Below are 8849 nucleotides of genomic sequence, written 5' to 3' on the forward strand. Positions count from 1 at the left end.
GGGTGAAATTATTATCACAAGGGGGAGAGCCCGGAGAACCCCCCCGCTAAAGAAAACAAGACAAGAGCTAGGGAAGAAAAGAAAGAAAAAAAAAAACTTAATGAGATTCAAGTTTCGACAGGTTATAACTACAGCTCCGAAAAAAACCTGTTGCCTACATGTGTGTGTATAGACTCAAGAAAAACATGTTCTGTTGATTTTTGCGCATCATCTGCTGTGTTGGTTGCACCACCACGTAATTTTCTGTAACGGCTGTGCAAGAGGGGGAAGGAAAAAGGAAAATAATGATAATAATAATATCCGAGTTTTTCCCACGTTTAACCACCGAATTTCGGTGTGATTCCCTATTACAAGAATCGTGGAACAACCCCCCTGGACCCCCTTTTATCCGGCCCCTCCTATATCGATAGATCAAACACCTCGACTTTTTTTTACCCCAGCACACCTATACATCATCTACACATACAGTGTAAAGGGATTTTCTTATAGATGTATCCCCCCCCCTCTATTATAAATAATAAAAAGAGGTGTGTATATATAAGGTATATAGGGGGATCTCTCTCACGTTTAAGAAGGGGGGAGAAAAGTGAAATAACAAGAGAGGAAACTCTTATAACCATATAGGTTTTTGGCCTGACCTACTTCCTCGGTTGGAAAAAGATCTTTTTCGGACGTCAGAGGGCGCCTACAGAGTGTGTGTGTGTGTGTTGTTGTGTGTACAAGAAAAACTAAAAAAAAAAAAAAAGTCGTCTCCTTGGTTGAGATGGATGGATGGAAGAAAAACCACCCCCTAACAAATAGAGACTCTCCTCAGCTCTTTTCCCTTCGTTTCTCTAATGGCGTCACGGCCATACACAACACACAAACCCCCCCCCCCCCGTCTCTCACAATCTTTTAATTTAATTTCATTCTTTTCTTTCAACCCCAGCGGAAAATATATAAAATCAAAAAGAAGTTCTTCTTCTTCTTCTTCTGTGTGTAAGTGTGCGTGGTGTGCTTTTCTGGCTGGTTGGAGACCCTATACATGCAGAGGAGAAGAGAGAATCTTTTCTCTCCTGTGTATAAGCCTATAACACATGTCCTCAAGACATAACAGACTATGTCTGCGCTCAAAGTCTTTTTTCAGGGGGGAGAAACTTGTAGGAGCCAAGGAGCCAAAAGAGGAGGAGACACGAGAAGAGGGGGGGAAAGTAAAAGAGACGTGTGTGTATAGACAATATATAAAGAAGGAACAAACTTTTTCTTATATATGCTTCTCTCTGTGTGTGTGTGTGTGTGTACATACACTTGCTTTTAAGGAGAAGAAAAAAAAACGTTTTGGGGGTAGTAGATGTATAAAAACAGGGCGGAGTAAAAGAGAGAGAACTGGAACCCCACCACCACCACCAGCCAACCACTGGTTTCGTATGTTATTATGACACTGGCAAGTATATAGAACATAGGGAGAGACCATCATCATCCAGCAGCAGCACGAGGGAGGAAATATACAGACGCATACATATGAACGGGGTTCTCGCCAAATAGGCCACACTACACACTCGCATGTCGCCATCGATTACACCGGCGACGCCACACTATATTCCTCTCATGAACCGATAAGCTACTGTTGTGTGTTTTTAGTTCTTCTCTCTGCTGCTGCTGCTGCTCTGGGCTTATTAAGCTATGGAGGACACAGCGCAGAAAGATAGTTATCCCCCTTTTTCTTTTCTGGGGTTAGTTCTTCTTCTTCTTCTTTTTAGAAATAAATTTTTATCGCTGGTTCACCATCGACGATATTTCTACAAGTCCGGTAGCTCCTTCAAATCAGTTTAAGGGCGAGACGGAGAAAATAAAAAAATAAAAATAAAATGAAAGGGAAAAGGAAAGAAGAAGGACACCCTCTCTAGATGCTCTGAACTGGTGGATATTTCAAGTGATATCACACACACACACAAGAAACTCTTTAATATCTAACAAAAACGTCTATAGAGTTGTAGGCCTATTTTTCTCCGGCGACTGTATAGGGGGGGAGACACAATTCGACAAGCCGCTTTTCAGATATAATGGGCGCACTGTCCTTTCAATGATTTTTCAGGTTGTTATTTATACATTTGAGAGAGAAAAAAAGGGGGGAAATCGTAAGAAAAGATTTGATTAGACTTTGCTGGTCGTCTAAAAACTTATATAGGCCTAAAGGCCACAGAGAGACGACACACTATTGTTGGTATAGAACTTTTTAGCTATAGGGGGAGGGAGGAGTTCGTGAAAGACGGTGGGGTGAATTTTCCCTTTTAAGCCGAGCCACCTGCAAATGTCGACATAGGACGCCACCGCACACACACACAACTGAGCGCGCTCTTTTCAAAATTCGGTGTAGTAGCGTCGCTTTTTGTGTATGTGTGTCTGCGCGTCGTAAGGGGGGAGGTGAATCGGTTTCATCCCCCCTTCTATTTTTCCGACGAGGGGTGGAAAAACTAAATAGAAACGACGCCCAGGGTTATATAGTAGTAGTACAGTACACCCTATACTTTTCACATCTTTTATTTTTTTTTTTCGAAAATAGATTTTTATTTTCTTGCGATTGTTGGTTACATCCTCGGCAGGTTGCTTTTGTCCAGGAAGATTTTCATTGTCGAGCCGAAACTTTTTTTTCTTCTTCTTCCTTATACTACAACACCCGTTATGTATTCGATTTATCTGTTACGTGATGTTTCGTAAATGGAAAATTTTAAACTAATTTTTTTGGGGGAACGTAATAAGACGAGATTGACGAATGTTCACTTTTTACGACCCTTAACGCGCAACTGTTATTCAGCTCATCTCTTTCGTGCGTACGTATGTATACCTGTTTGGCTCGACTTTCCAGTTTTGTTTCTTTAATAACATCATTAAGAATTAGTTACGCTACTGTTGAGACAAAACTGAAAGAGGACGCCAATTTTCTAAAAATAAAAAGCGGAACGATTTTTTCTTCTTCTTCTTCTTCAAGTTTTAGTTGGGAGGGAGACGAAACTGAGAAAATCTTTATAGGGTACAGCCCAATGACTTACACACACACACACCCAGCAGCCTAAACTTGCGAGGTATATAATAGTGTTGAAGGATAAGGAAGAAAAGAAGAAGAAGAAGAAGAACATTTGCTGTGTGTGTGCTGTTGGCTGCTGCTGCTGGCTGTGTAAAGATAAGGGCAGACAGAGACTCTCGCGATGGCCACAGCCGAGAAACCACCAACTACCACTCACGTGACTCTTTTTCTCGTCGAGTCAAAACAATAAACAAAAAGGGAAAAAGAAGAAGAAAAAAACCTTTCGCTTCTTCTTCTTCTTCTTCCCCTGTGCCACGGAAAAGTCTGAGGGCCCCAGCAGTTCCTTATTTCTTCTCTTTTGTTTTTTTCCATCTTCTTCTTGTATACGACGACGACCACTTAGCAACAGCTGACCATCAAACTCTCTATATACTCTATACTCCCTCTAGCTTTTTTTTCTCTCTCTCTCCGAGCTCTCGTAAGCTTTTGGCTGATGCCATGACGCTATAAGGCGTCTCTTTTCCTGTATGTAGATGCTGCTGGCGGAGCTAGCGTGGTCGTCGTCAACTCGTCAACAAGTCTATAGACAAGCCAAGGAGACGGGCGCCGTCTTTTATAAATAATACACAGACACATATTATTGCGCTCCTTGCTCCCAAGATTTTCTCGTGCCAACAATTCATCAGTACGCGGCGGCGCTAGCGCGTGTGTAGCGCAATAACCGCCCCGAGCCAGAAAATTGGAAAAAAAAACGGTTTTCTTCAACAACAAAAAAATATAGCAGATTAAATTACATCGTAAAAACGCTCGAATAAATTCAGGAAACAAAATATCCGAAATGTCTTTAAACGTATTAGACATAAGGACCTGGATATGGTTCAATGAAAATGTCCAATGCGTCACCTTAATAATACAGTGCGAAGGTATATTTTCGTATAGGAACCACCAAACCTAATAATAATACACTAGACACAGAAACTTGTGTCTAGGTAAAAACTAGTGAAGCGTTCATAGGCCACCCTTATCATTTGGGGTGAGATCCTCAACTGTTACGAAATAAATCCATCGGCAGGAAACGCGGAAAACATGAGCCTCTCCTCTAGAATAAAATAGAAGAAAATCCTACAACGAGGAGGTGCCGGTGTGGCGGCAGATCCCTCCTGGTCATAACATTTTCTATGCTTCACTAGTGTTTAAAATTCAAATTATTTCTTATTTGATTGTTTACCCACAGACAAAGTTGTGAGATACAAAGAAAAACAAGCCTGGTCTGAAGTTGTTCTACAAAGGAGTTATTTAATCAGCCCTGAGTGAGTCAACAGAAATGGCAAGAGAAAACATTCCCAGTCAACTTTTTTGCTCTGGAATAATCGTATTCCGTATTACGTCACGATTTACACTCACCCCACAGGCCCACACCAAATAGTCCAAAAGGAAGAATATAGATCCATTTTTCCTACTTTTATGCATGGGAAATACAGCCAGGATTCAGTGTTCCATCCTGCAGAAAAGTTGAATACACCTGGCAGGATATAGGAAAAAGTCCTCGTGAATACTCCCACACTCACATGGGTGTACACGAGGACATTTGAAGCAAAAGGAAGACGATGTGCGTAACTCGATCGACATCGGTAGTTTCTCCTGGAACAATCAATCAAACTGGATGATGTTTATCTAAATAAAAAATAAAAATGGTTTACAAAAAATATTGTCAGAAACAACAAGTAATGAAAAAGTTAAAATGAAACAGTGGGTAAATCCTAATTATTAATAAACAGAAGAATTTAAGGTTTCCGTTTAATACACTGCATTGAAGTCATAAATCATTAAGTTACCTAGTAGATCACAGGTTAATAAAAGAAACGAAAACCCTTACCCAAGTGATGATTGAGATTGTTGCTGATGGCAAGTCAATACCAGCACAAGCAAAACCTGCATGTCGTGTTGTAATAATGACTGGTTCAGGCCAAACCTGTATACAAAGGAGAAGGTTAAATAGTGCAAACAATCTGCAATGCCATGCCATAACAGGGGACTAAGGGGACTTACACGATAAAATGCTAGTCATGAAATAACATTTCACAAATTTGTAACAGGTTCTCTTCTATTTAAGCTTCCATAATCATTATATTGGTATACTTAGCTTTATTATTTACCCGCCAAACAGCATGGAAATTTGGAGAGTATGGAGAAACAGTACGACACCAGAGTTTACACGGCCATAACGTTTTTGAAACTGTAAGAGATGCTTCTCGTGCAGCCACATCCGTTTTCATAAAAGTTATCGTTCCGTTTTCAATATCTTTAATAAACTTCACTTATTTACTTATTTAACTCTTTTCTTTTTTTAAACTGTGAAACAAAACGAAAGCAGCAGACGAAGTTCATCTTATTCTAATTAGCTAGAGTTAAGATATCGATAGTAATTATTACAAATCGACCCCTCCGCCACCTAAATCCAAATCGCTCAAAAATTCAAAAGGAGGAGATGTTGAAAATTTTGAGATATAAAATTAAGACTAAGATGTATAGGTGAGAGATATAAAATTTCTAAAAGTGAACTTTATTTTGCATACGAAGGAGAAGGGATCTTATCAGAGAAATATCAGTTTCTTGTAAATAAATAATGCCATCAGCGTGTTCATTATGTCTGGCCATACTCTTCGACGTTTGACGAATCGTGGGTATAATAACGATGATTTATATTTTGTTATTTAAAATTGTTTATTTCACTGATTAACATTGATGTACATCCGTTTAAGTCCCTCATATCTCTCGACGAGTTGAGGGAAGACTCAAGATGTGACAAAGTAATCAGTGAATGTAACTAATCCATTGTAGAATGATGGTTATCGAGTAATAAGAGCAGAATATAAATCAGTACGATACGTAATATTGTCAGTAAGTTTCTTGAGGTGTGTTCCACAACTGATTCAGTTCGGTGAAAATAATATAAATTCATGAATCGAACTGGAGTCAACCATAGCATATAACTTACAGTTCATTTTCCGTTTCGCAAAAATTTACAACACGTCAAGCGTTTAATACGATAATACTAATATCCAACCTAATCAGTCAAAAATGCCATATATTGCTTGTACGGCTCACCGTTCGCACGCTTCAGGCCTAATGGTGTACACCCCGGGCATTATTCGACTTGAAACTTGAATATCATTTTCGTCAATCGGGTGATTAAATTTTTCAATAACGAACAATGCCGGACAACTAGAAATGGAGCGTCAGGAGCTAAGAGGATTGCTAATTAGTTTCGTTTAATGTTTCGAAATTCATTAAAACCCTGATCGATTTTGCTAACAAGTCATGCCCAATACATTTAGATTTAAATACAAATTTTTTTTCATTAATTCACGACATTTCGGTCTAAGGATAAATGTTTGTTTTGATTATGACTTATATGCAAACAAGTGTTTATTCATGCTATTGTACACACACTTAATCCTCAGACTAAATAAAGAAAAAATAAAATAACCATCATATATGTAGTACACCTGTCTCGTCATCTAGACGGTAAATGAGTTCGGATGTGCACAGTGTTGAAATGCATTCCATTGTAACACCCACACACTTAAATTTACAATCTTACTGGTGGTGACGGTATTAAAAGAGCTCACTTACTAATAAGCTATTTATTAGTTACATAATCGAAATAAAACAGCATCAGCCTGTGAGGTAGACAAACGTTAAAAATAGACAGGACTTTCTGAGTTGTACAAATGATTGCCAAGCAATTTTAAGTATTTTTAAAAGTAAAAATTATTAAAATGGGCACGAGCCAAAGCGGACTTCTTACCCGCGCTCGATATCTTCTGAAATGGATCGGGATTAATTTAGCATCTATTAGTTCGTTTCAAAAGTAAAAATTCGCACGTAATCCGCAAATAATTCATTTAAGACCGAAACTGACACTATAAAACCCTCGCAAGATCCTCTTGGAAGCCAAGTGGTGATAAGATGCTACATTAAGTTCTTTATCGTTAGAGTGTCGTTGAATAAATTCCAGCAGTTTCGCATTAGTTGGGAAAAGGGGTCAAAGCATTTGAACGCTGAATTCTGGTCTCATTCGTGTCGTGTCGTTCCCTGTGTATCTTTTGACAGCGTCTAAATAGAAAAAAAAAGATCGACAGAGGACGTCTAGCGTCATCACATGCGACCTGCGTGTCGCGCCATCTTGATTACATACACTGATGATGACCGCAGGAGCTGTCTCCCTCCCCCCTACTCTTTTTCTATATACCCTATAGCTCTGTATGTATGTATCGTAATGTATAATATAATATTCCACAACACACTCGCACACTGAGCTGCGTGCTGCCGTGTATTTACGGTGTAGAGGTGCGCTATACATAAGGGTCTGTCTTTTCTTACATAACACTCACGTCTCGTTTCTCTCTTCTTTTTTCCCCCATTTTTATTCTAGATGTGACTCTGCCTGTCTGTCCTCTTTGTTTTTCCCTTTTAGAAAAGATTTGAAAAAATCAGCTATGGCGGGAAAATTTGAAATAAATCATTACACTGATATCCGCTGTGTCTATAATGCACAGGTGATTATATTTTAATGTCGTCCACACTCATTAGAAGGGAAACAATAACGGATATGTGTGGGAGGTGGTCATTGTCCCATTATCACAGGAGATTTATTACCAGCGAGCCATCAGCTCTCATCTATAAATATGAATTAGACATAGTAGCCTCCTCTACCTATAACTGAGCGTAGAGAAATAAATCGCTCATTAATGCGATCACCAGACAACTATATCCACACAATATAGTACCTCTACACTGTGTTGTGTTTCACACTCTATCTCAGCAGCAGTCCTTCCTCCGCATTGGGGAAGAATAAAAAGTTGCTGTCCAAGGAAAGATGAGTGAACGAGTGAAGAAGAAAAAGAAACCCGTTTGAAAATGATGATATATTTTTTATTTTTATTTTTTAAAGAAAATTGAACACAAAAAGGGAAAAAGGGAAAAACCTGTGGAAAATGTCTAAAGAAAAACTCTTGGTCGAATATGTACTATAATATGAAAAGGGAGAAAAGAAAAGAGGGGGAGTTTGTCTGTGATGTTTGTTACAATACGAATAGAAGAAGAAGAGAGAGTTGAAAAGATCCTAATGGTTTTTTGTTATACACTTGGCCTACACACATAGTACAACAATAATAATAATAATATAACACAATGTTCTTATTTCTTATATATATTCGTTTTCCCTATACACAGCATAGGGTTGTGTGCATGTCCCTTTCGTGTGTGCTGTATACTGTATAGTATATAGGACTATGGCGAAAGGAGGGTGCGCCGGATTTTAATACGGAACCGTTGCCAACTGGGCGAACGGACATTTAGTCTTTTCTTCCAAGGGGCTGCTACCGGTTTCATTGTATTTAGGTGTCTGGGCGCGTTTACTGGCAGACTATACACTAGCCCGCGTACACAGACACACACACACACTATCATCGCATCGGTCGTTTTGAGAGTTTAGTGACTGAAAGGCGAGGCTATTATTTTTCAGACGCAGGTAATATGGCAATTATCTCTGCGATGGGACCCCAAATATAGAAAGAGAGTCCCGAATGAACAGTTGATGAACTCCACCACGTCGACTGTATTTTCATTAAATTTTGTTTGGAGTTGGAAATCAAAAGGGGATGAAAAAGGTTTCTTATTTTTCGTATAGACGATCGGATCTTTTTATTTTTCCCTTTTTTAATTTATTAGCTTTTAAAAAGAAGTTGATGCGCCATCGCATAAAAACCAGTTCTGGGAGATGTGAACAAGTGAAGGGAAAAAAAACCCAGAAAATAATCTTAGACACTTTCTCGATTTG

General features: G+C 39.0%; 1 long non-coding RNA gene across 1 annotated transcript; it reads right to left on the reverse strand.

The window, feature by feature from the left end:
- Positions 1-4315: 4315 nt before the first annotated feature.
- LOC124311742 lies at positions 4316-5315 on the reverse strand. Its single transcript, XR_006910193.1, has 3 exons — positions 5161-5315; positions 4881-4976; positions 4316-4678 (listed from the first exon to the last, which is right to left on the reverse strand). It is a non-coding gene; the product is annotated as an uncharacterized LOC124311742 (long non-coding RNA).
- Between the last annotated feature and the right edge of the window lie 3534 nt (positions 5316-8849).

The sequence above is a fragment of the Daphnia pulicaria genome, chromosome 8 (genome assembly GCF_021234035.1).
Source record: "Daphnia pulicaria isolate SC F1-1A chromosome 8, SC_F0-13Bv2, whole genome shotgun sequence".
In the NCBI taxonomy this organism is placed as follows: domain Eukaryota; kingdom Metazoa; phylum Arthropoda; class Branchiopoda; order Diplostraca; family Daphniidae; genus Daphnia; species Daphnia pulicaria.